Here is a 6,000-nt window from a genome sequence, read left to right as displayed (position 1 = left end):
CAGCCTATTTTAACGTGTATAGTACTTTTAATATGTTCAAAGTTGGATTACTAACTAAAGACGTTTATTAAAATAGCTGCACATAATATTACATCAATATTATAATCAAAAGTCGACTTTACTCTATTAATGAACGATAAACAAGGTTTTTTGCAAGTATTTCGACTTAAACAGTCGGTTTTGACGTCATAGGAAGTTTTGATGCTTTAAAACAAATATTTTTAACCGAAGACGTTTATTAAATTACCTTTATGAGTTATTACAAGAATATTTTAACTAATAATCGAAATAACTTAAATATTGAATGATAAACATTGTTTATTGCAACTATTTCGTCTTAAATAGCCGATTTCAATGTCAAAAGGAGTTTTAATATTTTAAAACTAATATTCCTCACCGAAGAGGTTTATTTAATTAGCTGTATGATATATTACATGATTAGTAATGCCAATAATCAAAATAATTCATATATTGTTTAACAAAAAAGGGTTTAATACAAGTATTTTGTTTAAAACAGCCTATTATAATATCTAAAGTACTTTTAATATGTTTAAAGTTGGATTACTAACTAAAGACGTTTATTAAATTAGCTGTGCATAATATTAAACCAATATTATAACCAAAAGTCGAAATAACTCAAATAATGAACGATTCATTATTAAATACTGCAAGTATTTCGTCTTAAACAGTCGGTTTTGACGACAAAGGAAGTTTTTATGCTTAAAAACAAATATTTTTTACCGAAGACGTTTATTAAATTATCTTTATGAGTTATTACAAGAATATTTTAATTAATAATCGAAATAACTTAAATATTGAATGATAAACAATGTTTATTGCAAGTATTTCGTCTTAAATAGCCGATTTCAACGTCAAAAAGAGTTTTAATACTTTAAAACTAATATTCCTATCCGAAGAGGTTTATTTAATTAGCTGTATAATATATTACATGGTTAGTAATGCCAATAATCAAAATAATTTAATATTGTACAAGAAAAATGGGTTTAGTACAAGTATTTTGTTTAAAACAGCCTATTCTGACGTCATTAGTACTTTTAATATGTTTAAATTCGGATTACTAACTAAAGACGTTTATTTAATTAGCTGTACGAAATATTACAAAAATATTATAAACAACAAATGGAATAACTTAAACACTTTACGATAAACAATGTTTATTTCAAGTGTTTCGTTTTTAACAGCCAATTTTGACGTCCAAAGGAGTTTTAATACTTTAAAACTAATATTTCTATCCAAAGAGGTTTTTTTAATTATCTATATGATATATTACATGATCATTAATGCCAATAACCAAAATAATTCCTATATTGTACAAAAAAAAAGGGTTTAATACAAGTATTTTGATTAAAACAGTCTATTATAACGTCTAAAGTACTTTTAATATGTTTAAAATTGGATTACTAACTAAAGACGTTTATTAAATTAGCTGTGCATAATATTAAACCAATATTATAACCAAAAGTCGAAATAACTCAAATAATGAACGATTCATTATTCAATAAAGCAAGTATTTCGTCTTAAACAGTCAGTTTTGACAACAAAGGAAGTTTTTATGCTTTAAAACAAATATATTTTACCGAAAACGTTTATTAAATTACCTTTATGAGTTATTACAAGAATATTTTAACTAATAATCGAAATAACTTAAATATTGAATGATAAACAATGTTTATTGCAAGTATTTCGTCTTAAATAGCCGATTTCAACGTCAAAAGGAGTTTTAATACTTTAAAACTAATATTCCTGTCCGAAGAGGTTTATTTAATTAGCTGTATGATATATTACATGATTAGTAATGTCAATAATCAAAATAATTTATATATTGTACAAGAAAAAAGGGTTTAGTACAAGTATTTTGTTTAAAACAGCCTATTTTAACGTCATTAGTACTTTTAATATTTTTAAATTCGGATTACTAACTAAAGACGTTTAATAAATTACCTTTTCGAGTTATTACAAGAATATTTTAACTAATAATCGAATTAACTTAAATATTGAACGATAAACAATGTTTGTTGCAAGTATTTCGTCTTAAACAGCCGATTTCGCAGCAAAAGGAGTTTTAATAATTTAAAACTTATATTCCTATCCAAAGAGGTTTAATTAATTAGCTATATGATTTATTACATGATCATTAATGCCAATAATCAAAATAATTCATATATTGTACAAGAAAAAAGGGTTTGATACAAGTATTTTGTTTAAAACAGCCTATTATAACATCTAAAGTACTTTTAATATGTTTAAAGTTGGATTACTAACTAAAGACGTTTATTAAATTAGCTGTGCATAATATTAAACCAATATTATAACCGAAAGTCGAAATAATTAAAATAATGAACGATTCATTATTCAATAATGCAAGTATTTCGTCTTAAACAGTTGGTTTTGACGACAAAGGAAGTTTTTATGCTTTAAAACAAATATTTTTTACCGAAGACGTTTTTTAAATTACCTTTATGAGTTATTACAAGAATATTTTAACTAATAATCGAAATAACTTAAATATTGAATGATAAACAATGTTTATTGCAAGTATTTCGTCTTAAATAGCCGATTTCAACGTCAAAAGGAGTTTTAATATTTTAAAACTAATATTCCTATCCGAAGAGGTTTATTAAATTAGCTGTATGATATATTACATGATTAGTAATGCCAATAATCAAAATAATTTATATATTGTACAAGAAAAAAGGGTTTAATACAAATATTTTGTTTAAAACAGCCTATTATAACATCTAAAGTACTTTTAATATGTTTAAAGTTGGATTACTAACTAAAGACGTTTATTAAATTAGCTGTGCTTAATATTAAACCAATATTATAACCAAAAGTCGAAATAACTCAAATAATGAACGATTCATTATTCAATAATGGAAGTATTTCGTCTTAAACAGTTGGTTTTGACGACAAAGGAAGTTTTTATGCTTTAAAACAAATATATTTTACCGAAGACGTTTATTAAATTACCTTTATGAGTTATTACAAGAATATTTTAACTAATAATCGAAATTACTTAAATATTGAATGATAAACAATGTTTATTGCAAGTATTTCGTCTTAAATAGCCGATTTCAACGTCAAAAGGGGTTTTAATACTTTAAAACTAATATTCCTATCCGAAGAGGTTTATTTAATTAGCTGTATGATATATTACATGATTAGTAATGCCAATAATCAAAATAATTTTTATATTGTACAAGAAAAAAGGGTTTAGTACAAGTATTTTGCCTAAAACTGCCTATTTTAACGTCATTAGTACTTTTAATATGTTTAAATTCGGATTACTAACTAAAGACGTTTATTTAATTAGCTGTACGAAATATTACAAAAATATTATAAACAAAAAATGGAAAAACTTAAACACTTTACGATAAACAATGTTTATTTCAAGTGTTTCGTTTTTAACAGCCAATTTTGACGTCAAAAGGAGTTTTAATAAATTAAAACTAATATTTTTATCCAAAGAGGTTTATTTAATTAGCTATATGATATATTACATGATCTTTAATGCCAATAATCAAAATAATTTATATATTGTACAAAAAAAAAGGGTTTAATACAAGTATTTTGTTTAAAACAGCCTATTATAACATCTAAAGTACTTTTAATATGTTTAAAGTTGGATTACTAACTAAAGACGTTTATTAAATTAGCTGTGCATAATATTAAACCAATATTATAACCAAAAGTCGAAATAACTCAAAAAATGAACGATTCATTATTCAATATTGCAAGTATTTCGTCTTAAACAGTCGGTTTTGACGACAAAGGAAGTTTTTATGCTTTAAAACAAATATATTTTACCGAAGACGTTTATTAAATTACCTTTATGAGTTATTACAAGAATAGTTTAACTAATAATCGAAATAACTTAAATATTGAATGATAAACAATGTTTATTGCAAGTATTTCGTCTTAAATAGCCGATTTCAACGTCAAAATAAGTTTTAATACTTTAAAACTAATATTCCTGTCCGAAAGGGTTTATTTAATTAGCTGTATGATATATTACATGATTAGTAATGCCAATAATCAAAATATTTTATATATTGTACAAGAAAAAAGGGTTTAGTACAAGTATTTTGTTTAAAACAGCCTATTCTAACGTCATCAGTACTTTCAATATTTTTAAAATCGGATTACTAACTAAAGACGTTTTTTAAATTACCTTTTCGAGTTATTACAAGAATATTTTAACTAATAATCGAAATAACTTAAATATTGAACGATAAACAATGTTTATTACAAGTATTTCGTCTTAAACAGCCGATTTCGACGTCAAAAGGAGTTTTAATAAAATAAAAATTATATTCCTATTCAAAGAGGTTTATTTAATTAGCTATATGATATATTACATGATCATTAATGCCAATAATCAAAATAATTCATATATTGTACAAGAAAAAAGGGTTTAATACAAGTATTTTGTTTAAAACAGCCTATTATAACATCTAAAGTACTTTTAATATGTTCAAAGTTTGATTACTAACTAAAGACGTTTATTAAATTAGCTGTGCATAATATTAAACCAATATTATAACCAAAAGTCGAAATAACTCAAATAATGAACGATTCATTATTCATTATTGCAAGTATTTCGTCTTAAACAGTTGGTTTTGACGACAAAGAAAGTTTTTATGCTTTAAAACAAATATTTTTTACCGAAGACGTTTTTTAAATGACCTTTATGAGTTATTACAAGAATATTTAAACTAATAATCGAAATAACTTAAATATTGAATGATAAACAATGTTTATTGCAAGTATTTCGTCTTAAAATAGCCGATCTCAACGTCAAAAGGAGTTTTAATATTTTAAAACTAATATTCCTATCCGAAGAGGTTTATTTAATTAGCTGTATGATATATTACATGATTAGTAATGCCAATAATCAAAATAATTCATATATTTTACAAGAAAAAAGGGTTTAATACAAGTATTTTTTTTTAAAACAGCCTATTATAACATCTAAAGTACTTTTAATATGTTTAAAGTTGGATTACTAACTAAAGACGTTTATTAAATTAGCTGTGCATAATATTTAACCAATATTATAACCAAAAGTCGAAATAACTCAAATAATGAACGATTCATTATTCAATAATGCAAGTATTTTGTCTTAAACAGTCGGTTTTGACGACAAAGGAAGTTTTTGTGCTTTAAAACAAATATATTTTACCGAAGACGTTTATTAAATTACCTTTATGAGTTATTACAAGAATATTTTAACTAATAATCGAAATAACTTAAATATTGAATGATAAACAATGTTTATTGCAAGTATTTCGTCTTAAATAGCCGATTTCAACATCAAAAGGAGTTTTAATACTTTAAAACTAATATTCCTATCCGAAGAGGTTTATTTAATTAGCTGTATGATATATTACATGATTAGTAATGCCAATAATCAAAATAATTTATATATTGTACAAGAAAAAAGGGTTTAGGACAAGTATTTTGTTTAAAACAGCCTATTCTAACGTCATTAGTACTTTTAATATGTTTAATTTCGGATTACTAACTAAAGACGTTTATTTAATTAGCTGTACGAAATATTACAAAATATTATAAACAACAAATGGAATAACTTACACACTTTACGATAAACAATGTTTATTTCAAGTGTTTCGTTTTTAACAGCCATTTTTGACGTCAAAAGGAGTTTTAATAAATTAAAACTAATATTTCTATCCAAAGAGGTTTATTTAATTAGCTATATGATATATAACATGATCATTAATGCCAATAACCGAAATAATTCCTAAATTGTACAAAAAAAAAGGGTTTAATACAAGTATTTTGTTTAAAACAGCCTATTATAACGTCTAAAGTACTTTTAATATGTTTAAAATTGGATTACTAACTAAAGACGTTTATTAAATTAGCTGTGCATAATATTAAACCAATATTATAACCAAAAGTAGAAATAACTCAAATAATGAACGATTCATTATTCAATATTGCAAGTATTTCGTC

This window comes from Thalia democratica, chromosome 8 (assembly GCF_965202585.1).
Source record: "Thalia democratica chromosome 8, ktThaDemo2.hap1.1, whole genome shotgun sequence".
Lineage (NCBI taxonomy): Eukaryota > Metazoa > Chordata > Thaliacea > Salpida > Salpidae > Thalia > Thalia democratica.
The sequence above is the reverse complement of the archived record's forward strand: the minus strand, read 5'-3'. Positions refer to the sequence as shown.